General features: G+C 39.2%; 1 protein-coding gene across 2 annotated transcripts in view; it reads left to right on the forward strand.

The window, feature by feature from the left end:
- The window catches only part of LOC126457531 (uncharacterized), a 221,914-nt gene continuing 195,539 nt past the window's right edge, over window positions 1-26,375 (forward strand). The window contains exon 1 of one of the 2 annotated variants that reach the window (XM_050093884.1): window positions 1-127. The gene's annotated coding sequence lies outside the window, so the exon portion shown is untranslated. The remainder of the gene's footprint in view (window positions 128-26,375) is intronic. The other variant, XM_050093885.1, reaches the window with a different exon arrangement.

Consider the following 26,375-nt stretch of genomic DNA (forward strand, 5'->3'; position numbering starts at 1 on the left):
AAAGAATCAGAGATGTACATGACAGGGGAAATGTTTTTGTGATGTAAATAAGGTCTGAAGTGCTTGCGATTGAAATATGTCAACATTGGGATATGAATAAAACAACGTCGTTGTCAGTCAAATAATAGTATGTATTTGCGATTCAGAATCACCATTTATTGAAAACTTAAAGGTAGTTTTGTTGATATGGAGATTAAGGATTGGTTTCGTTCCACTGTACATAAGATACAAGGATACTCTTGAAAAAGGGAGCCTTTATTTCAAATTGTGCAGTGAGTTACCAGTTCTGACGAAAACATTTCAGTTTGTCGGTTGTCAATGGTTGAGCATGATCATAAAAAAAAGTCATTTTTCGAAATACCTGTTATGTTTTTCGTTCTTATGTGATTTTTCACTGTTGTCAGTAAATCACCTTGGCTTGTGCCTGTTTGACTAAAAACATCAGTAGGATACTATGTTCGACTTGGATATGTTTTCGAATTGTTTTAGTGACCCCTCTATGTGCTAAACAGATTTATTAAAATTAACTACTCTGCATTTTGTATGGATTGTATGTATGTTGGTGTATAAATGCATAACATGCGCTTGCTTGCTTCGTTAATTGGTTAATAAACTGTTTCTGGAAACCTAACACGGTTTCTTGACCACACTACTGCAGGAATGCATGCTTTGTGGAGTGATGTGCCGGTGAAATCGCCAAGCAAGAGAGAGAAATCTGACAGATTGTTAATTGACTTCTCGAAAGTGATGTAAATTTTAGTGTCAGTATTTTCATTGGATTTACACCGTAATTTATTGTACAGACAGTTCTTCATTTCTGTTTAGTTTTCAAAGTAGAAATCAGTTCTTACAATAGCAATTTGTAGAACAGTTTTTCTGGTGTTCATAAGGGTAAAAATTTGACAACTGGCGGAGGCAATAACATTTTCTGTGTTGGCAAGTTCTGGACAGTGCTTTGTTATTTGCTATCCATAAATTTCTCGCTCTCGTATAATGTGTGTGAAAATTGTTAGCAATAAGACAGTCTACAACTGCTCACTTATTATTAGTCTGTAGTTACAGCTCCTACGACAGTAGAGAGTAATATGAACCAAGAGTGGTAAATGAAATATAAATAGAACTGAAATTCATTACTCTTAAAACTTCCGCAGTGTACCATAATTGTTACTGTGTACATTTCCTGGTACTTATCCCAAGCCCGTGATCCAATATTTTTTTCACACTGCTTAGATGACACTCAGTCATCTTTCTCTGGTGTAGCAAGTGAAGGTCTTAGGTGTGATGACTGGGACTACAGCAAGTGATTATTAATGGATTCACTCTTCTTTTGTTGCCAGGCCAAAATACCATTCACGGTATTCCTCTTGCTGTTAGTTTTGAGAGCTCTAACCATACTACCGAGCGAGGTGGCGCAGTGGTTAGCACACTGGACTCGCATTCGGGAGGACGACGGTTCAATCCCGCGTCCGGCCATCCTGATTTAGGTTTTCCGTGATTTCCCTAAATTGCTTCAGGCAAATGCCGGGATGGTTCCTTTGAAAGGGCATGGCCGATTTCCTTCCCCAACCTTCCCTAATCCGAGCTTGTGCTCCGTCTCTAATGACCTCGTTGTCGACGGGACGTTGAACAGTAATCTCCTCCTCCAACCATACTGTAATGAAGCTCAAGGAGGGAAGCCTTCTTTAAACTAGAGACTGTTTGTGATACCAGTACATGTAAAGTTTTGTTTATTACAAGACGAAGGTCAATATACTACTTGGAGGGATGCCTTCCTATCACTTGCCACCTCTTTTTTAATAAAAAAGGAGTGCAGTGACCTGGGTGTTGCTAATTGGGGTAGGACTGTGTACAGTGTTATACAAACAGCAACAAATATATCGGACCTGTTTGAGGATGGCTGCATAGTAACTGGTACTGGTGACAATGAGGAAGTTGCAGCAACACTTATTACCAAAATACGGAGGACAGCTAAAACAAATAGAATTATCTGTGTGTTCAGTAAACTAGATAAGCAGTAGTGTCATATCTCAGTGAGGAACCTGAAACTTTCAGCTTGGACCATAGCATGTAGAGGAACTATGGCTCAAGTTTAAAAGAATAGTTGACTATTAACTGTGTAGATATGTACCCAGTAGAAGAGTTCAGGATTTGAGGGACCTCCTGTGGTATACAGTCATTTTAAAGAAACTTGTGAAGACATCAATGACTACAATATCAGAATATTATAATAAGAACTCCAATAAAACCCAAATTCTATTTGTATGTAAAGGCTGTTAGTGGTACCACTCGAGACACTCAAGGATGAATTAGGAACTTTAATTGAGGATAGCAAAGCAGATATGCTTAACTCAGTTTTCAAATGTTCCTTTACAAAAAGAAATCCAGGAGTGTTCCCCAAATTTCATTCTCACATCACTGCAAAAATGAGTGATGTAGGTATTAGTGTAAGTGGTGTTGAAAAACAGCTGAAATCACTTAAAATTTATCAAAATTCCATGGCCCAATGGAATCCCTGTCGGATCCTGTACAGGATTTGTGATTGAGTTAGCACCTCTGTTAGTCATAATGTACCTTAGATCCCTCAACAAAAATGCCTGCTCAGTGGTGGGAAGAAAGCACAGGTCACACCACTCTACAAGAAGAGTGGCAGCAATGATCCACGAAACTACCAACCAATACCCTTGACAGCTATTTGTTTTACAATCTTACAACACATTCTGAGCTCAAAAATAATGAGGAATCTTGAACAGAATGACCTCCTCCATATCAACAATAATTTATTCTGAAGAAATTGATCGTATGAAATCCAACTCTCACATACCGAAAGGCGTGAATCAAGACAGGTATATGCAGTATTTCCTGATTTCCTATAAGCATTTTACTCAGTATTACACCTACACTTACTATCAAAAGTACAATCATATGAGATATCAAGTGAATTTTATGACTGGAGTGAGGCTTTCTTGGACAGTCATCAACAGATGTGGAGTTACCTATGAATGTGTCCTAGTGTTCATGTTGTTTATTAATGACTTTGTTAACATCATAGTAACATTAGGCTTATCACAGATGATGCATGTAACTATAATAAAGTATTGCCTGAAAAATGCTGCACGGATATTCAGTCATATCATGATAAGATTTCAGAGTGGTGCAAAGATTAGCAGCATGCTTTAAATATTCAGAAATGTAAAATTGTGCTTTTCACAAAATGCAAAACCAAAGTTTCTTTTGACTAAAATATTAATGAGTCATGACTGTATCAGTTGATTCACACAAAACACATGGGGTAACACTTTGGAGGGATATTTACTGGAACGATCGCACAGGTTCATTCGTAGGGAAAGCAAGTGGCAGATTCAGTTTGTTCATAGAGTACCAGTGAAATGCTATGAGCCTATAAAAGAGAATGCTTACAAATCATTTGTGCAACCCACCCTAGAATACCACTTAAGTGTGTGGAACCTGTGCCAGACAGGACTAACAGAGGATATTGAATATATAAGAAGAAGGACAGTGCAAATGGTCACAGGTTTGTTTGATCTGTGGAAAAGTGTCATGGAGATGGTGGAAGCTCTGATCTGGCAGAGTACTGAAGGTAAATGCAAACTATTCTGAGAAAGCCTACTTACAAAGTTCCAAGAATTAGCTTGTAATGACGACACAAGGAATATTCTATAACTTGCTACATGTTGCTCCCTTAGGGATCATGAGGGCAAGGTGAGATTAATTGCAGCATGCACACAGAAACTTTTAAATCACTTTTCCTCCTGCTCTCCTTACTTGACTGCAATCGAAAGAAACCTTAATAACTGATACAATGGGAAATAATCACTGCCATCACTTCACTGGTTTGCGGAGTATGGATGTAGATTAAACATACAATTCTCATGTTTTCTAAATAATGTTTGAGTGTTTCTTGTAATCATTGACATACCTACCACCTGTGCGTATCCAAGGAATCTTCTGCCCATTTATCAATGTAATGACCCCTCAGTCCCTCTTTTGCATTTCTGCCAGTTCTCAAACTTCATTTCTTCTTTTGCTGATTTTTATGTTTTCTATCACTCTCACACTCCGAACATGCTCCAAGTAACTTTGGATCCCATGTGAACTCTTCTCCTGTAGCCACCATGACATTTTTTAGTGCTGGATCAAATGATGTGCTAGGGAAAATGTTTTTATTGTATTATTAGCACAACAGCTGTGACCACCGCACAACTGTGACCACCACCGCCAACAACAACAACAACAACAACAACAACAACTACTACTACTACTACTACTGCTACTACTACTACTACTACTACTCCTCCTGCTGCTGCTGCTGCTGTCCATAAAATATGAAATAAAATCTGTAAAGGAATTGAGGGAAGGCTATTATATGGTTGTTTCACTGGCATTTTCGACAGTATTATTTTTTGCCTTGAATAAGTTTAGGAGCTGTGCCATGCAATTTACACATTTTCCTGACATTTAGTAAGGTAGTTCTTAGATATAGACACAAAAATGCATGATAAGTGCATGTTTAAAGAAATCAAATAGTTTAAGAAAACTATTCTGTTCAGTCACATTGTGGCCACTTGTCAGAAGTCCAAATAACCACCTTTTGCAGTGCACACTGCTGCAAGATGCACAGAAAGTGTGTCAGTGAAGTTCTGTAAGGTGCTAATAGAGATGCTGACGTAAATGCTGTGGCTAGCCGCACCAGGTTTCTTGGCTGAGGACCCGCGAAGCAAACAATGTGATTGAGATGGTACCACGTGTTTTGGATTGGATTTAAATCTGTGGAGTTAAATGGTCAGCGGAGTGCAGTAAACTCATCCTGGTGCTCTTCGGATCATGCATATACACTGTGAGCTGCGTGACATGTTGCATTGTCCTCCTGATAGATGCTATTGTGCCAAGGAAAAAATGATCTGCATGCAGTAATGGACATGGCTCCAAGGATAGATGCATACGTGGGTTGATCCATTGTGCCTTTCAGAATGACGGAATCATCCAGCGAATGTCACAAAAACATTCTCTACACCATTATGCTCCCTCCTCTGCCTGGATCCTTCTGATAATTGTTGTAAGGTGTTTACTTTAAGACGTTTCGGAGCATAAAACTTGATTCATCTGAAAAGGCCACCTGTCGCTATTTGCTGACTGTCCAATTGCAATATTGGTATGCAAATTCCAGCCTTTGTTGCCAATGAACAGCACGGGTGCCTGAACTAGGCACCCTGCTGTGGAGACCCATACACGTCAACGTTCGCTGTATGTTCATTGAGAAGACACTGTTGGTAGCTTCGTCGTTTGTCTGGGTGGTCAGATGCTCAACATTTGCACATCTGTTTGCCCATAGACACCTCAGCAGCTGTCGTTCACCCCTGTAAACTGTGGCCCATGGTGCACCACAGTTGCTTCAGTGCTAGTTTTGGATAGCACCATTTTGCCATGCGTGTTACACTATGACCACAGCTGTGCTGCCACCTGCCGTCTGAGCCGGCCGAAGTGGCCGTGTGGTTAAAGGCGCTGCAGTCTGGCACCGCAAGACCGCTACGGTCGCAGGTTCGAATCCTGCCTCGGGCATGGATGTTTGTGATGTCCTTAGGTTAGTTAGGTTTAACTAGTTCTAAGTTCTAGGGGACTAATGACCTCAGCAGTTGAGTCCCATAGTGCTCAGAGCCATTTTGAACCTGCCGTCTGTGAGTTGTTATTTCATGTTTACGTCAAACACAGGCAGTGGTCGCATCAATGTGTCTAGACTGTGTAAAAGAATTTACTAGTTTGAATAATAGTGCGATCTGTGTTAGTCTTATTTTATTTATTTATTTGCAAGTTTTGGCCACAAGATAACTGAATATATAGATTGAGATATAAGATGAAATATTAGAACACAATATTTTGCTTTCAGTATCAAGTACTTCACCATATAATTGCTATGCAGATGTAAACTGATCTCACCAATAGTGTTTATGGACATATTTGGCCCATCTTTTCTGGTAGGTATGCTGTCCTGTTTCTATCAGAGGGAAAAAGGTACTTCGCTAAAGACTGAATAGACAATGAAAACATGCAAGGCTCTATTGTAATCGTATCTTACAATTTTATTCACATTAGTTCTGAGAGGAAAAGTAACTGCATCCATGTTTCTAATGAAATGCAGATCATTGATGTTCGCATGGTCATTGATATAGCCTTAATTGATGCTGTTCAGCAGACTGTTAGTACGCAGACAGTTTTACATTCTCCCTGTTAAACTTCTAACAAGTATCATTCCATTGTGGTATTCTTTCAAGGCTTACAAAAAAGTTCAACTCTTTTATAAGTTCCACAGTTAACCTCAGGTAAATGAAATGGGCTATGAATTCAATCCAAGAAGATCTATTTTAAAGTTTGAAGGGCGAGTCCCAAGTCTAAAGTGCGATATCTGCCTAATTAAATGGTCTTGAAGTACAAATCTATTAGTATAATAATGATTTTAATAAAGCCACAGTGTTCCTGCAGTGGACACTAGACAGATTTCAGAAAAATAGGTTAAGGATATGGAAAAAGTGATTTGGGACAAAATAACATTGTACTTTTGTTCAAATACTCTGAGATGATTAGTCAGATTCCTAGCTCAGATGCTAAATGCACAGCTCCTTCATTCTCCTCAGTGCAGTGTGGCCCCTATATCATGCTAAAACAAAACATGCACAATTTTTAATTGTAAGTTAGGATTTGGGATTCTAACCATTGAAGTACATTCATTAAGTAATACATAAAAAATACAGTGTAAACCTACCCAAATGAAAACAGAGAGCATGTAAAACAACTGATGAGATATTTCGAAAAACAATTAACTGTGATCTATAAAAGGAAAGAGGAAAGGAGAGGGAAAGACGAAAGGATGTGGGTTTTAAGGGAGAGGGTAAGGAGTCATTCCAATCCCGGGAGTGGAAAGATTTACCTTAGGGGGAAAAAAGGACAGGTATACACTCGCACACGCACACATATAGGGATTTGTGTGTGTGTGTGTGTGTGTGTGTGTGTGTGTGTGTGTGTGTGTTTGTGTGTGTTTTTTTTGTCTCCTATCAACATACCAACGCTTTTGTTTGGTAAGTTACAGACTCACGACTACTTTACGGTGCAACTGCTCTCATACAGGAGTGAAGTCTGCTACATTGAATTCATGGTAATGTGACAAACACAACTAGCAAAGTCTGCTACATTGAATTCATGGTAATGTGACAAACACAACTAGCAAAATGGTCCATCTCTATACAAAAAAGACAATGGATGCTATTGAGAACAGACAACCATAGCCTTAGCTGCAAGAAGCAAGTGAACTGTTGAACTTTACATTTATTTATACATTTATGTGCAAAGATCTGTTTCAACTTGTTCTATCAAGTAAATAAAAGTCAAAGACCCCTAATACTTTGATATTAAAATCTTATCTGTGTCATTGCATCACCTAGAAGGCTTTGCCTCCTTTTTGTGTCTCTTGACACTTACAGGTCCCACTTCACTTCATTGCATAGGTATTTACCACAGTTGCCTTGGTATTTCAGCTTGACAGGTTTGAGGTGCTATGTCAGGTGAACTGAGTGATATGGGATAGGAATGGGGTACTGTTCAGAAAGCTCTGCTGCAGGCACTGGGAAGTTTTGTGTGAAATGGAGGAATAGGTAGGTATGGGAATATAGGCCAGAGGAAGGAGACTGCAGTAGAGTTGAGAGAGTGAGAGTGTAGAATGATGGAGTGAAATGGGGAGGGGAGCAGGCCTGGGAACAGGGCTGTCAGTGAGTGTGGTATTGAGTGGAGATTGAGGCAAGGAGGCTTATCAGATTGTAGACTGTGTTGTTTGACGTAAAAGCTTTCTGAATATGATAGTGTAAAAAATTATACTGATGAAATAAATGTTTCGGCCACAGTGAAAGTGGCCTTCTTTGAGTAGATCTTAAAGAAGACCATTGTAACAGTGGCCAAAATGTTGGCATCTCCAGTATAGTTTTTTACATTATGACGTAGTACATACTCAGAAAATGTTTTAAGTCAACTGACTCTGGATGTTGAAGCATACCTAAGTATATGGATGTGTTGATTGTACATTCATTCATTCATTCATTCATTCATGCTCTGTTGATCCAGCAAACAAAAGAACTGTATGGATATATAACAAGCCATGTTTATCACACACCCCCCCCCCCCCCCCCTCTCACCACCACCATCACCACCACCAAAAAAATTACAATATGCTAATAATTACAGACTTGAGTGTTTACTATACTGGAACTGAAGTATAAAAAAATAAAACCATGCATTACAATTATTCTACAGTATAAATTAAAAATTGCTAAAATTAAAGTAGGTGATTAAACTGGACATAAAAAATTTCAGTGATGAGGTAGATTACAGTATTAATTTACAAAGTGGCAGTAACAAATATTACCTGTACAGTGTCAGTCAGTGAAAAATCCCGATTGGAATAGCAGCAATATTGAAAACGATAGATTGCTAATCTTGCATGCTTGATTTCAATGACTGCTTCACAACCCACACCACCTGGGTCCTCCCTTCCACCACTACTTTTCTAAACTGTCAGATGGGAGTTATTCTTACAAGACATTGTCCTCTTCTGAAATTATCCCACCCACAACATATGGTAACCTACGGCTTCCACACCCTCCACCCATCTATCCATGGTGTAAGGTGATTACCTATGCATTCTCAGCAAATGGTATAAGTACTCCTTTAAGAAAATCAATACAATAACCAATCTGGCATAGAGTTGCGTACTCTCTCATATTTAGCCCACTGAAACGCAGGACTCAAATTTCTGCTGCCTGACCTGTTGCCTTACTGTTGTTGTTGTGGTCTTCAGTCCTGAGACGATTTTTACCCTCCACGCTTCCCTCCAATACTAAATTGATGATCCCTTGATGCCTCAGAACATGTCCTACCAACCGATCCCTTCTTCTAGTCAAGTTGTGCCACAAACTCCTCTTCTCCCCAATTCTATTCAGTACCTCCTCATTAGTTATATGATCTACCCATCTAATCTTCAGCATTCTTCTGTAACACCACATTTAGAAAGCTTCTATTCTCTTCTTGTCCAAACTAGTTATCGTCCATGTTTCACTCCACACAAATACTTTCAGAAACGACTTCCTGCCATTTAAATCTATACTCGATGTTAAAAAATTTTTCTTCTTCAGAAACACTTTCCTTGCCATTGCCAGTCTACATTTTATATCCTCTCTACTTCGACCATCATCAATTATTTTGCTCCCCAAATAGCAAAACTCCTTTACTACTCTAAGTGTCTCATTTCCTAATCTAATTCCCTCAGCATCACCGGACTTAATTCGACTACATTCCGTTATCCTCGTTTTGCTTTTGTTGATGTTCATCTTATATCCTCCTTTCAAGACACTATCCATTCCGTTCAACTGATCTTCGAAGTCCGACAGAATTACAATGTCATCGGCGAACCTCAAAGTTTTTATTTCTTCTCCATGGATTTTAATACCTACTCCAAATTTATGTTTTGTTTCATTCACTGCTTGCTCAGTATACAGATTGAATAACATCGGGGAGAGGCTACAACCCTGTCTCACTCCCTTCCCAACCATTGCTTCCCTTTCATGTCCCTTGACTCTTATAACTGCCATCTGGTTTCTGTACAAATTGTAAATAGCCTTTCCCTCCCTGTATTTTACCCCTGCCACCTTCAGAATATGAAAGAGAGTATTCCAATCAACATTGTCAAAAGCTTTCTCTAAGTCTACAAATGCTAGGAACTTAGGTTTGCCTTTCCTTAATCTCGCTTCTAAGATAAGTGGTAGGGTCAATATTGCCTCACGTGTTCCAATATTTCTACGGAATCCAAACTGATCTTCCCTGAGGTCAGCTTCTATCAGTTTTTCCATTCGTCTGTAAAGAATTTGCGTTAGTATTTTGCATCCGTGACGTATTAAACTGATTGTTTGGTAATTTTCACATCTGTCAGCACCTGCTTTCTTTGGGATTGGAATTATTATATTCTTCTTGAAGTCTGAGGGTATTTTGCCTGTCTCATACATCTTGCTCACCAGATGGTAGAGTTTTGTCAGGACTGGCTCTCCCAAGGCTGTCAGTAGTTCTAATGGAATGTTGTCTACTCCGGGAGCCTTGTTTCGACTCAGGTCTTTCAGTGCTCTGTCAAACTCTTCACGCAGTATCGTATCTCCCATTTCATCTTCATCTACATTCTTTTCAATTTCCATAATATTGTCCTCAAATACATCACCCTTTTATAGACCCTCTATATACTCCTTCCACCTTTCTGTTTTCCCTTCTTTGCTTAGAACTGGGTTTCCATCTGAGCTCTTGATATTCATACAAGTGGTTCTCTTTTCTCCAAAGGTCTCTCTAATTTTCCTGTAGGCAGTATCTATCTTACCCCTAGTGAGATAAGCCTCTACATCCTTACATTTGTCCTCTAGCCATCCCTGCTTAGCCATTTTGCACTTCCTGTCGATCTCATTTTTGAGACGTTTGTATTCCTTTTTGCCTGCTTCATTTACTGTATTTTTATATTTTCTCGTTTCATCAGTTAAATTCAGTATTTCTTCTGTTACCCAAGGATTTGTACTAGCCTTCATCTTTTTACCTACTTGATCTTCTGCTGCCTTCACTACTTCATCCCTCAGAGCTACCCATTCTTCTTCTACTGTATTTCTTTCCCCCATTCCTGTCAATTGTTCCCTTATGCTCTCCCTGAAACTCTGTACAACCTCTGGTTCTTTCAGTTTATCCAGGTCCCATCTCCTTAAATTCCCACCTTTTTGCAGTTTCTTCAGTTTTAATCTAACTGTGAACAATGAACATCAAGTCAGGTGGATGTTGCTATGGCTGGATGACACCCCTGAGGAGAGCCCTTGACTGCTGTAGATGGTGTGAGTTAAACTTAGACCAGATAATGACCATGTGGAACTCACTGTCTTAGTGACTGGAATAAGAAAATTTAGTGTGGACCCTCTGCCACCTCTTTGCTAACCATGCCTTGGGACAAGGACCAGGCTAGGAAATAAGAAATCAAACAATTTACTCAATACCTCATGCATACAAGGAGTAGCACAACAATGAAACCTATATTTTTTGAGGAGAATATTAAAAGAGAAGTTTGGAAAAGTTGCCATGCTGGAGAAAATGAAGACTGGGATCTTATTGACTAAAGAAGCAACTGAAGCGCAATCTCAAGCACTCTGAGTCTGTATTGACCTAGGTGATATCTCTCTCACTGGAAGAAAGGAGTACTAGTTCTGCAAGTTTCGCAGGAGAGTTTCTGTGAAGTTTGGAAGGTAGGAGATGAGGTACCGGGCGTGAATCGTGCTTGGGTACCTTAGATGGTAGAGACTTGGCCGTGTAAGGCAAAGGTCCTGAGTTCGAGTCTCAGTCCAGCACACAGTTTTAATCTGCCAGGAAGTTTCATATCAGTGCACACTCCGCTACAGAATGAAAATTTCATTGATTGTGAGACTTCGCAGCAGATGACCCATAAATATTCCCATGTTGATGCAATGACATTGTCAATTACAATTGGAGATAAGGAAAGTTGCTACTCACCATATAGCAGAGATGCTGAACCGCGATAGGCACAATAAAAAAGATTCACACAATCATAGCTTTAAGGCCTTTGTCAGCAGTACACACACACACACACACACACACACACACACACACACACACACACACACACACATGCAAGCGCAACTTGCACACATGTCTGCAGTCTCAGAGAGCTGAAACTACACTCTCTGAGACTGCAGAAGTGTGTGCAAGTTGCGCTTGCATGTGTGTGTGTGTGTGTGTGTGTGTGTGTGTGTGTGTGTGTGTGTGTGTGTGTGTGTACTGCTGACAAAGGCCTTAAAGCTATGATTGTGTGAATCTTTTTACTGTGCCTATTGCGGCTCAGCATCTCCGCTATATGGTGAGTAGCAACTTTCCTTCTCCCGTATGGCTACATTCCATCCTGGATTTTCCATTGTTCAATTACAGTTGGAGTTGGCATAGGATCTTTGAGGTAGGACTATGGATCAATGAAAACATGTTGCTTGGTCAGGTGAATGACATTTATTTTTGCACTAGGTCAGTGGCCATTTCTGGACACACCATCATCTGACGGACAGTTGTTTGAAATGTGCACTGCATCATGGGAGTAGACAGGTTGGGGGTGGGGGGGGGGGGAGCAGTAGTGTGCATTGAGGAACATTCACCTATGTTTCCATGAGACCTTTGATAGTTACTGAAGGGACTACAAAAGCTGTGGACTACGTGAATTGTGTACTGTCTGTGTATCCCTTTATGCTTGATTTCTTCCCTGATGACAAAGGCATCCTTCAGCAGGAAAACTATTTATGTCACAAGGCCAGAAATGTGCTACAGTGGTTTGAGGAGCATGGTAGTGAATTCATGCCGATATCTTGGCCTTCAAATTTGCCTGGGCTGGTTCCAGTGGAACACATCTGGGATGCTATTGGGTGCCAGCTCTGTGCCCACAAACCACTAGCTCATAGTTTACAGGAATTGAGTAGTGTGTGTGTGTGTGTGTGTGTGTGTGTGTGTGTAGCCATCTGGTGCCCCTTACTTCTTGAAACATGCGAAGGAATTGTCAAATTCATACCACAAGACATTGATACTGTATTGTGTTTCAAAGGTGGACCAAGACACTATTAAGCAGGTGGTCATAGTGTCATGGCTCATAAGTGTCTGGAGACGGAATAACTATTACATTAGTTACCCCTCTCCTTTATCCTGCTTTTTGAATGGACCACCCACAATTATCTGTGGGGCAGTGAGAGTATAAATAGTAGAGGTCAAGTAATCGAGCTGCTAATCATGGATTTTAGATGTTGCATAGTACACTGAAGCCTATGTCACCATATCCCACAAAAATGATATTGACAAGTCAGTGCAAAATATATATATATAGACAGCTTCAGACCGATAAGTTTAAGGGAACCTATGCAATTTCCTGGAACAGATGCTCAGTGACAGGCTTTATTGGTGTCTGGAAACAAGAAATTTGTGTCCATTAATTTATAGTGAGTTTCTAAAGTCAAGATCCACAAGAAACCGCATTTTTTTTATGTGAACTTTGCCAGTAGGGAGGCCTTCATCCTTGTTGAGACTTGGTAGTGGTCCTCCTTGACTTCCAAAAGGGATACAATGCATCATCATGGCACCACATGTTAGCTATATTGTGCATGTGGGGCTCCTGAGGCAATCTACTAACTTTTGCAAGAAGAAGGAAAAAAAGTATCCCATCATTATTTTGAGTTAGTTGATATGACTCTCAACAATAAATATGTCCTGGTGAATGGGGTTCTGCAGGGTTCAGTCGTGAGTACTACGGTCTCTGTAATTGCCATAAACGGAATTGCTGCTGTTGCTGGAGCAAATATATCATTGGCCTCATATGTCAAAGACTTCTGTCTGTGCTGTAGTTCTAGATCACTAGGCTCAGTGGGATGTCATACTTAAATACTCATTCAGGAGATATGAATATGGCCTCAAAACATGGGTATAATATTTTGTCTAAAAACTTCGCCATCATCTTCTTCTGTGGAATTCGATCCATCCCCTTAGCACTGAGTGAGGTGGCACAGTGGTTAGCAACCTGGACTCGCATTCGGGAGGACGATGGTTAAATCCTGTGTCCAGCCATCCTGATTTAGGTTTTCCGTGATTTTCCTAAATTGGTTCTAGCAAATGGCAGGATGGTTCCTTTGAAAGGGCACGGCAGTCTGCCTTCCCTAATCCAATCAGATCGATGACCTCGCTGGTTGGTCTCCTCCACTAAATCAATCCCAACACACCCACTCACACCCTATATTATATCTGGATAACTGACAGCTGAAAGTGGTAGATGACATTTCTTGTTAGGAGTGCTGTTTGATCACAAACTGTCATAGTGACCATGTAAAAGTAGCTCAAGACAACCTGTATGCAGAAAATAAATTATCTACACTTTCTCTTAACTACTACTTGGGGAGCAGATTGACAGGTCATAGAAAAATTTTACCAGTCACTTATATTAATCCAATTAGAGCATAAATGTGCCACTTACAGGTCAGCAGCACTTTGTTTTATGCCTACTAGACCCTGTGCACCACAGAGGAGTCTACCTTCACTGGAGCTTTCCCCATGAGACCTTTCAATTGTTTGCATATAGAAGCAGAACTCCATCTTTAAAGGTATCTCACCAACAGTTCATAATTAATTATGCGATTAAGATTTGTTTTAGATCAGAGCATCCTCATTACGTGACACTTTTCCAGAATCTGAAAATCCGTCTCCTTATGAATTATTCAAAGACATGGAGAACAGCAGCAACAGCAGCAGGAGGACTGGAAGACATGTTTCTGGAGCTCCTTTTTTTCTAAGATAACTTGATAAGTTGCCCACCACTGCATAGATGGGGTGCAGACCAGTAGTTGAATAGATCTCTGATATTGCGACATCAAGAATCGCACAGACTCTAACATTTATTGTTCTATGTTCTATTTGGTCCCCATTAACTATACAATCTGTGTCTGACGTATGCAGTATCTGCACACCAGAATCATCAGCTTATTAGCAGTACATAGAGATCGTAAACATGTAAAACCCAACCTGCAGAAATATTCGCCTGTGCTGTGGCTCTCTCAGTAGCTTGAAGATAACTGGCTCTTTGTATTGTAATGTATTGTGTCGTATGGAACTGGGGGCCTAGAAACAATGGCGAAGTGTTGTCCTTCGTCCCTGCCGTCGCCTGCAGTGGTACACAACCCCACAATAGGCTACAGCAGTCCACTCATGCCACCTCCCCCCCCCCCCCCCCCCCACCAAACCTAGGGTTATTGTGCAGTTTGGTCGCCAGTAGAGGCCCCCCCCCCCCCCTCCTCTGGGAACATCTCCATCTCACACCAGACAAGTGTAACCCCAATGGGTGTAATTGAGGTGGAATAAGGGGAACCAGCCCGCATTTGCTGAGGCAGATGGAAAACTGCCTTAAAAACCACCCACAGACTGGCCGGCACACTGGACCTCAACACTAATCCACTGGACAGATTCGCGCTAGGGACCAGCACACCTTCCCACCTGGAAAGCAGTGTGTTAGACCGCATGGCTAACCGGGTAGGCTTAACTGGCACCTACTCTCTGACTCATACGTTGGTGACCACCATTCACACATTTTATACAACATTAACAATATAAGAATCTCCAAGATATTCTACTGAATCCCAAGCCAGTTAGACATCTCAGACAATTATCGTGGTAGTACTTTTGTTAAGGAAGCCTCAGCGTGGGACCTACTGCACAATATGAATTGTGATGCCATATCAGACACTGTATTGCAAAAATGGAAAGAAGAATGAATGGCCACCGAGCTACCCAACAAACTTATAATGGTAATAGCCCCCCACCAAGAACTGAAGAATGTCACTTCACCTGTCTCGAATGGAAACTGTAGTCTTGTCACTTTTGTAATGGTCATACCTTCCTCACATATGGCTACACACTGAAGTAAAAGAAACCTACTCTGTGCACCTGCCACATCCTTGAGGCATGCCCAGGCTCACTTAACCTGTCGTGTAGATTAGGTCTTGATAAGTCATTACAGAGGATACTAGCTGATGAAGCTATGAAAGCAGGCTGCATATGAACCCATTATGAGAAAGCATATATTACCACTTGGTTTAAAGTACACATTGTAGTAGTTGACTTGTGGGATGGAGTTGGTGAAGGATTCATCTTGTGCCACTTGTTTTGCCGTGGAGGAGGTCCCCACCCAGCTCCACCTTGGCCCAGATGTAAACTCCAAATCTTACCTCCATGTACTTGAAATCTATCTGTGTGTTACTTGTCCTTATCACTTTTTGATTCCACATTATCTTCTCCTGGTATCTGTGCAAAGGATAGAGAAAGAAAGGAAGATGCAATGTACATCTTGTGCCCCAGCCCTTACCTGGGGAAACCTATACCTGTGCACTTTCTCCTGCTTCTCTGCCTTCACCAGTGCATGACGTATATCGTCTTTTATTGATACTCTCTATTCGCTATCCTGAGTAATTAATTTCTTGTCAACGAATCACAGTTATTGACGTGAGTCTATATTCATCACAAAACTCTTCTTTTGACTCATTGCTATGAGGATAAAGGTACTTAAAACTATGCTGTTGATTACCTTGGAAACTTCATTCATCATCATTATCATTTTTATGATGCTAAGGGATTTATTTGTTTGTTTGTTTGCTGTCCATACAACAATCAATTTTCAGACATTGTCATTTAGTTCACATATGCAAAGGTTTAGTTAACATATATAAGTGCACACGTTGATACAAATAGTGAAGGTCAGAAATTATGATTTTGTTGTTGTTGCAGAAACAAACATGCTATATAAATTTTACAGAGAAACAGTAAAGCTCGAAAGATAAATACATACAATTATAAAATGCATGGTGATCAGAAATTATCATTTTGTTTTTGCAAAAAAAAGAAAAAAAAAGCTATATATACTGTTTTAGAAAGAGATATTACAACTTGTAATCTTCTATTGAATAACAGCTTTTTTCTCTTAATAAACACTTATGTTTATTCTTTAAGGTGTGTAAAATAACTTTCTTGAAGTCAGGTGGTAGTCTGTTATAAAAGAGTTCCCATTGTATGTGGACTGTGGTCTGCAGCCTTTTTTTTACGTACAATTCTGTGAAAGTTTTCCCTTCCCCGTGTATTGTACCCAAGTACATTACTGTTTGTTAGGTTATATTTGGGATTTTGTTTCACAAACATTATTGCCTGCAGGATGTACATAGAGTATATAGTAAGTGTTTTATATTTTCTGAACATTTCTTTACAATGGTCTCTCCTGTTCACCTTTGCTACCACTTTTACTGCCTTTTTTCATAGTCTGAAGAGCCTGTCTGTATAGACAGCTGATGGCCCACCCCAAATCTCAGTATGTTATGTTAGATGTGGATGTTTCACTCTGAAGTATATTTGTCTCAAGTGATAATGGTCTAGGAAGGTTGAGACACATTACAGTAGATACACATTTATGCTGATTTTCTTACAAAATGGGGTCTTTATATTCTTTCAATGAAGGGTGTTTATCAGCAACTATACCCAAAAATTTGTGTTGGTTTGTGTACCTAAGGCCAGTGGAGGTGTAAATTGAGTACTATTTGTGTTCCGATTATTGCTAAGCATAAATTTCAGTGTCATTGCCTTCTCTTTATTTACAAATATCTTATTTTCAGTATGATAACAAGACAGAAAATTATATTGTTTGCAGTACAGCAACATGACAGAAAATTATAATTGGTTTCACTACTGTTTGTAGTAGTTTGCATATCTTGACACCAACTGACAAAACATGTATCATCAGCGTAGCTTACAATCTGACGGTTTTGGGGTTCAGTTAATTGTTAATGTACACAAGAAATGGAAAAGGCCCCAGTATACTTCCTTGGGACAAACCACACTGAAGTACCTTGTGGCCTGATTTGATTGTTGCTGATTATTCATTCCTTTTGTAAATTAGCTTCAGAGTGTCAAGAGCTATACTCATATCCGGGAAGGTGTCTCTTACCTTTCGTACTTCATCTAACTTTTTTAATATTTCAAGTTATAATTTGCTACTGCAGTTATAGTAGAACTCACTTTTCTAAGACGATTTGTGGATTGTTGAATAGATTGTTTGATGAAATATACCTCAAATTGATTCAATATTACCTTCTCTACTAAATTCCCACACTCTGAAGTTAATGATATTGGCCTATAGGTTATCATGTCAATTTTTATTCTCTTATTATGCACCATTAGAATTTGAGTGATTTTCAGATGATCAGGGTATTCTCCATGACAGAGGGAGATACTTATTAGATATGTCAGAGGCTTCACTAATTCTCCTCTGCATTTCTTTAGCAGCTTAGGTGAAATGTCATCCCAGTCACAAGATAGTTTAGCTTGAAGTTTTGAAATGACTACTAGGAGGTCCCTCTCAGTAATGCCATGGATGAAAAAAGATCGGCTTGTATTTGTAACATTTAAAGTGTGTGCCCAGCGATGTGTTTCATTTGTGCCAATTGTACTATACATCTCTATGAATTTCTCACAGACTTATTTTGGGACCGAGTGAGGTGGCGCAGTGGCTAGACACTGGACTCGCATTCGGGAGGACGACGGTTCAATCCCGTGTCCGGCCATTCTGATTTAGGTTTTCTGTGATTTCCCTAAATCGCTTCAGGCAAATGCCGGGATGGTTCCTTTGAAAGGGCGTGGCCGACTTCCTTCCCCATCCTTCCCTAATCCGATGAGACCGATGACCTCGCAGTTTGGTCTCTTACCCCAAATCAACCCAACTTATTTTGGGTCATTTGTTATATCTTCAGTTCCTTTTAACATTATGCTGGTGTGTTCATGAGATTGCAGTTTCCCACATTCTTTGTACATTATTTTCCAGGCTGTTTTACTAACGCAGGTTGAGTTGCTTGTATGATAGACATATTTATGAGCTTTAAGGTTACTCAAATAATCTGTGTTTTTTTCCTGAGCAGTTTGTATTTTGTTAAATAGTATTGTAATTTAGCATCTCTAAAGAGTATCTAACAGTCTTTCATTTTCTCTCTCAGCTCAATGATTTCAGAAGAGAAATTCTCAGCTTTGTGATTAATAGCTCTGTTTACTTGTTTTACTAAAGGATGTTTCATTCAAAGTTTTATGGAATAGTGTATAGAAATTTTCCCACTTACAATTAACATTTGTTGCATTGTAAACTGGTTCCCATTTTTCATTGCCTAGTGCCCTCTTAAGTTTATTATAATTAAATTTTGTTTTATACATAAATATGCCACTTTTAATTATATCTACATTCACTACATCAATTTCCATTGCAAGGCTCTGTTGTCAGATATGTAGTTTTCTAGGATGGCTATGTTTATGTTCTCCTTTATTGTGTTTGTGAGAATATGACCCATGCATGTCTGTGTTTCTACAGTTATTCTTGTGGGTTCTGAGTTTATTTGATAATAGTTATAACACTGAAGTAAGTCAACATAATGGAAATAATTATTACTATTATATAAAGAGTCCATGTTGATGTCTCCAAGAAACAACACTTATGCTTTTTATATGCCAATGTCTTCCCCAGTGGGTCCTCCAGACAACTGACAAATTCTTCGATACTGCTTCCAGCTGACCTAAACAGAGCTGCTGTAATCAGACTGTTGTTACCTAGTTTTATATTTATTGTTGCAACGTGAAGTACCATTTCTTTACTCAGACCATCAATCCTTTTGACTTTTCCACATGCTATATCATTTCTGCTATAAATGCCTATGCCTCTACCTTTATGTGTCTTTCTACAGTAAGAGTTTATGAGTTCGTAATTTCTTAGCTCGTATCCATATGCTTACTCTTCCTTGCAACCCTGTTCACTCGCTGTGAAGAAATGTGGTTTTGATTCTTTAGGCTTGAGGTGGAGCAATGGGTTTTGAGAGTAAGACTGGCCAGACATGTGGTTGGGAATCCATCAGGTAAATATGAAAGAGTAAAGTGACATTCGTAGGCTCTAACGTATCTTTTACCATTGAGAAAAGCTTGGGCAGAAATTACTTCATAGTAACAATGCTGCAAAGCTACTATATCTTATGCATATTTACAAAATTAAATTTTTAAGCTGTGACTGTTTTTACACTAGTCAAAGAGGCAGGTTGTTTGACATCAGATTCCAGAAAATCATTTCAGCTCTAGGGGGGCTACAACGTATGAGCAATAATCTCCCACAGGCATTAAACAAAACATTATGTTGATAATACAAATGTCAGTATTCTGCTTACCCAACATAAAGCCAAAAACATGCCAAATGAATAAATGTGAAAAAAATTACTAGAGTCCATTGTGAGAGACAAAAATGAGAACATGTACAACAGTACAATATGTGTTTTTAACAACAGCCTAAACTCTTACAAAATATTGTTAGAAAGAAAGTTGCTACTCACCATATAGCGGAGATGCTGAGTCACAGATAGGCACAACAAAGAAAAAACTGTCACAATATAAGCTTTTGGCCATCAAGGCCTTTGTGAAAAATAGATGACAGACACACACACACACACAAACACATATGCAAATGCAAATCACACACATGTGCCTGCAGTCTCTGGTAACTGAAGCCACACAGCGAGCAGCAGCAGCAGTGCATGATGGGAGTGGTAACTAGGTAAGGGTTAAGGAGGAGGCTGGGGTGGGGTGGGGGAGGGCAGCAAGGACAGTGAAGTGCTGCTGGGGAGTGCACAACGACGATGTGGAGAGAGGGTAGGGCAGCTAGGTGCAGTTGGGAGGTTAGACAGAGCTAGGGCAGGATATTGGGGAAGGGGGGGGGGGGGGAGGATGGTTGCGGAAAAGGAGAGAAGTAAAAAGACTGGGTGTGTTGGTGGAATGAGGGCTGTGTAGTGCTTGAATGGGAACAAACAGGAAAGGGGCTGGATAGAAAAATGGCTAACAAAGGTTGAGGCCAGGAGAGCTACGGGAACATAGGATATACTGTAGGGAGGGTTTCCATCTGCACAATTCAGAAAAGCTGGTGTTTGCGGAGATGATCCATATGGCACAGGCTGTAAAGCAGTCTTTGAAATGAAGGATGTTGTGTTGAGCAGCAACAGGGTAGTCTTCTTGTTTCTTGGCCTCAGTTTGTTGGTGGCCATTCATGCAGACAGCTTGCTGGTCGTCATGCCCACATAGAATGCAACACAGTGGTTACAGCTTAACTTGAAGGTTATATGAGTGGTTTCACAGGTAGCCCTGCCTTTGACGGGATAAGATATTTCTGACTGGACTGGAGTAGGTGGTGGTGAGACGATGTATGGGACAGGTCTTGCATGTAGGTCTATTACAGGGGTATGAGTCATGGGGTAAGGGGTTGGGAGCAGGATTTGTATAGGGATGGACAAGCGTATTGTGTTGGTTCAGTGGATGGCGGAATACCTCTGTGGGAGGGGCGGGAAGGATAGTGGACAGGACATTTCTCATTTCAGGCCACAACAGGAGGTAGTTAAAACCCTGGCAGAGAATGTAATTAATTTGCTCCAGTCCTGGGTGGTACTGAGTTACGAGGGTAATGCTCCTCTATGGACAGACAGTGAGACTTTAGGAGGTTGTACGAGACTGGAAAGATAAGGCACAGGAGATTTGTTTTTGTACAAGGTTGGGAGGATAATCACTGAAGGCCTCAATGAGACCTTCAGTGTATTTCGAGAGGGACCGCTCGTCACTGCAGATGCGATGACTATGGGTAGCTAGGCTGTATGGAAACACACACACACACACACACACACACACACACACACACACACCCTTCTCTTCTTCATCTGTCTAGATCTACTCATGAAACTTGACAGATTTGTCTACACACCAACAGGTTTGGGATGTGTATCAGTGTAAGGGTATGCGAGCGAGCATTTTTTTCCTTCTTTTTTTAGGTATAAAACATGTTTCACTTCAGCCATTTAATGGCTACGATGGCTGTGTCACTGAGTAGTATATGTTTCACTTTAATATAACTAATCACTAATATTCAAGACACTAACTTAATACTACTACTATATACATCCCCACAGGAGAATCCTCAGAACCAAGATCCACTAACATTACTTAAGTATTCAATCTTTAGAAGGAACTCTGCTGCCAGACAGTGCCACATGTTGACGACAAAAGTTGTATGTGCAAATTGTTTGTTTTATTAATTTAAATAAATTCAACTAATTGTGGGGGTCCAATCCTCCAAAAAAGAGACTAATAAAAGTGACTAGTTACAATAGAAAATCCAGGATGGAATGTAACAATATTATGAAAAGGAAAGTTGCTACTCACCATGTAGTGGAAATGCTGAGTCGCAGATAGGCATCACAAAAGGACACAACAAAAAGACTGTTGCAAATAAAGCTTTCGGCATGATGGGAGAGGCGACTGGGTAGGGGTAAGGATGAGGCTGGGGTGGGGAGGGGGAGGGATAGTATGGTGGGGGTGGCGGACAGTGAAATGCTGCAGGTTAGATGGAGGGCAGGGGGGGGGGGGGGGTAGTAGAAGAAAAGGAGAGAAGTAAAAAGACAGAATGTGATGGTGGAATGACAGCTGCGTAGTGCTGGAATGGGAACAGGGGCTGGATGGGTAAGGACAGTGACTAACAATGGTTGAGGCCAGGTGGATTTGGGTTTGTGACAGTCTTTTTGTTGTGCCTATTTGTGACTCCGTGTCTCCGCTATATGGTTAGTAGCAACTTTCCTTTTCATAATATTGCGACTAGTTAAAATAATTACTTCACATTTAAAATTCACAGTGTTACCTAGCTTGTTAGACTGGAGAATTTGGTGTTTTTTTTTTTTTTTTTTTTTTTTTTCATGACTATCTTTTCCATTTTTGTAAATCTTCAAACAGGCACATTTTTTATCTATCATTATATCTTTTGTGTTGATGATGTGGTTATATCTCAGCATTAAATATTAGACCATGTGGAGTCATTTTTGTATCTTAACTTTGGATATGAATATTCAAAAGAGACAGCATCAGCAGTTTTATTTTTGGGTATTTAGCAGGACTCATCTCCAGATGATATAGAAAGAGCATTTGCATTTGTGACACTCAAGGACTTAGTTTATTAGCACAATTGGAACTATTTTTGTGTTCTGTGTCTTGATTTTAGTTTTATTGGTGCTAGTACCTGAAGCTATAATCTTTTTGAAACTAAAAACTTTAGGGGGTATTCATAAGCCCGTGTTTTATCTCCATCATTAAGCTGTGATTATTGAATAATGTGCTAAAGTATCTTAGTTCAGCTGCCCAACTTGCAGGGAGGACAATCTGTACAACTTCTCTGTTTAGCATCATCTCTGCATTGATTTTCAGGCTGACTTTGAGAGAATAAATACAATTACAATGAAACAGCTATTAACAAAATAAAAAATACTGCAACTTGGACAAAGCTGTGGATTCATTTTATATTGTATATCAATAAAACAGAAGACTCTTAAATAATAATTATTTAAATAAGACTTTCTAATATAATGTAGTTTTAAATTGTACTAAAAAGTATAAAACAATTTCTCTTTAGATCCATACACATAGTCCTAAAAATTTGTGGTTGTGAATTTTTAATATCTATGACAGTACTTGTAAAGTTTATGTGGAGCTAATCCAGCTAATTCATGCATAAATAGTTTACAAACAGTTTTATTGCACAGCAAATGATATACTACTAAGTGATTTTCCTCAATAAGTTACTCCCTACAGTCCTTATTGTTAACTATTGCATGCACATCTAGTTTTCCATTTTAAATTTTACAAGTATTGTGTACACAAAATTGAGTCAAAGCCCTTTAAGTTAATGGATGTTGTGTTGAAAAGCTTTTTGAATATTGTGCCAGGAAGTGTGCAAGTTATTATGACTGAAAGTTAACAGGCCAACAGCAGTAAATATTTTACACATCATAAAACAGACAATATTAGAAAGGTTATACAGACTGAACTGCATGATTATTGTTTGTGTAGCCCTTGACAGATTTTCGGTCAGATAGTACTCATCAAGGACACTTCGAGCAGTTGGTGTCCAGCTTTGGATTATTTGCCACAGTAGAATTCCCTATGAGGATTGAAGGACACAGTGCAACAGGTATTGTCAGTTTGCTTTTAGATGCAAGCTGTAAAACCAATAGTGAATGGTTTATCTGATTATGGTAGTCAAACATTATCAGTAAAATATACTCACTAATAAGGTACAGGTCGTAGGAGGAATGTATTGTATCAAGGCATCATAAAAAAGGCTCAATTGTGATGTTTAGAAAAACATTATGTTAATAATGCTGGAGGGGATTTACAGAACAGATAGTTAAAATTGAAATTTTAAATTTCTTAAACATACTCCTACAACACTAAGAGTTTTGTTTTCCCCTAAAGTAAACTTGGTCAGGAAAAATTTCTCCCTAGTGGTATTTATTGACAATAATGAATATCAGTTTCAGTTGAACTGTGACCTACACAGTATCAACAAAAGGCAAAAAATAATTATCGTGTACGGTATACTTTCTCTCTGTGTGTAAGGGTCAGAATACGAGTTATGTACTCTAGCACAAAGGTGTGTAAAAAGGGTGTGTCTAATATAGATCAAGAAATTGACAATTATTACCAATTCAAAATAAAATTATGATTGTGCCTTGTTAGGTAGTGATTCTATAAATATCTGATTATATAGACTGAAGAATTCAGAAATTCATATTAACTGCATGGCAAGTAATATTTATTGCAGAACTGTATAGTATTTAGTGGTGTGTTGCAAACAAGCCTAACTGTATCCTTTACAAAATTTGTCTTTTTTTCTTGTAAATTTTAAGTTACTAATAGGAGACAAACTTGCAACTATTTTTATGACTTACAAAACTTTATAAAGTTGCAACTTTCCTCCAAATTTACTAGGTCCCATTTAGATGGTGTAGAAACAAATTATGTTAGGTAATGTTGTGGTATTTCACTTTTGGTATAATGTACAGTTAATATTTCTAGGAGTTTAGTCTCTTTTGTTAATGTATATGTTGACTTACTCATGTAAGGTGATCTGTGAATGATAAAGGAAATGAAACGATGATCTGTGGAGGCTCTCCTCCTTAATGGAATACAGTGAATCAATGAACGATTATGCTTGAAGTGTGGACTAAGGCGCTTGCTGTCTGCCCCATCTCAGCTTCTGGTGCTGCAAGGGATGTGACATAATCTTCGTTTAATAACATCTGTTATCCCATGTAATCCAGTGTGGTATCTTTTCCATTTCTATTAATTTCTCACAGGACTTTTTTTGAAGACTATTACTTTTACTTTTCATGTGGAAAATGCCCTATCAACTGTACTCCTGCTCTTTGAGCCTCTTCCATTTCTTTCTGTTGAGTGCACTGTCTGCCTGTTTGATATTGACGTTTGTTCTAGCTGTGTCCTCTTGGGTCTGATTCTGGGTTTTTCTCTTCCTTTCATTCCATCTATACTCCTGCAAAAAGCTATTCTACATATAGTCTGTTCTGTCATTCTTGCTATATAGCTATGCGAGTTCAGCCTTCACTTCTTAGCACTTCAACAATGTTACTGTGTTGTACAGCTCTTGCAATTCCTCATTTTTTCTTACGCTCCATTCTGTGTTCTTTGCACCACATATAGTTCCAAAAATTTTTCCTTTGTATTTTACTTTCAAATATTAACAGCTTTTAATCATTTTTTCTCCAAATATTTATACTTCACATCTGTGTAATGTTACTGGTATAATAGGTGACTGAAACAAGAAAATTTTAAAGTTAGTTTTAATTGTTTTTCCCTTAAAATATTACTAAAACTAAAAATTGTTTTGTTTGCTGGTGCTAGTTTGGCATGTATTTTAATATATGTTTTGTTGTTGTTACTCAAGAGACTCCCTAGGTACTCGAAACAATTGACTGTCTTGAAAGTGAATCCACCTGCAACAAAATCTGATTAATTCTATTTTGGAGCTACTTATCAGTGCTACATCATCTGTGTAGGTGTGTCTAGTAATGTTAACCCATCTGCAGTTGGATTACTTCTGGATTAATTTTAGCAAAATCTCTATTGCTCTTATCTAAGGCGAGGTTAAATAAGATAGGTGTTCCCCTCTTTCAGTATAGTGTACACCTTAAAATTTTCAGTTTCTTGTACAGATGCGTCTGTGTGGTACAAAGTGTATCAATATACATTCTAACTAACCTGATTGTGATGGTATTTCTGATTCTCTCATTATACAGGGTGTCCCATTCAAACATTCCTGATTTCAAAGACCCAGGGAAAAAAAACAACAGTAGATACGGCAATGAAAAGTGCACCACATTGTAGAGCATCTCAAAGAATTTATTTATTTATCATCAGTACACCTTTGCATTTGAACCATTTGTAGCATGAAGAATATTGAGTCTATATTCAATTTCTTGCCAAGTTCATTGTTACATTTCCCCCGTTATTGTTGCAATCACATTAGTGATACAATGTCACAACGTAGGAATATCGTCCATTTTGGTTGCATACATGCGGTCCTTCATGAATCCCCGCATGAAGAAATCAAGTGGCATAATGTCGGGTGAATGTGGTGGCCAGGCAATGGGTCCTCCACGTCCGATCCAATGATTGGGAAATTTCCTATCCAGAAACTTGTGAACAACCATTGACCAATGCAGCAGAGCTCCATCTTGTTGAAAAATGATGTTGGTTTGCAAGTCTTGTATCTGAGGGTACACAAACTGCTCCTACATGTCCAGATACACTGACCCATTCACTGTTTGTTACACAAAGAAGAACGGTCTAACAATCCTATTGTGCATTAGCCCGCACCA

This window comes from Schistocerca serialis, chromosome 2 (assembly GCF_023864345.2).
Source record: "Schistocerca serialis cubense isolate TAMUIC-IGC-003099 chromosome 2, iqSchSeri2.2, whole genome shotgun sequence".
Lineage (NCBI taxonomy): Eukaryota > Metazoa > Arthropoda > Insecta > Orthoptera > Acrididae > Schistocerca > Schistocerca serialis.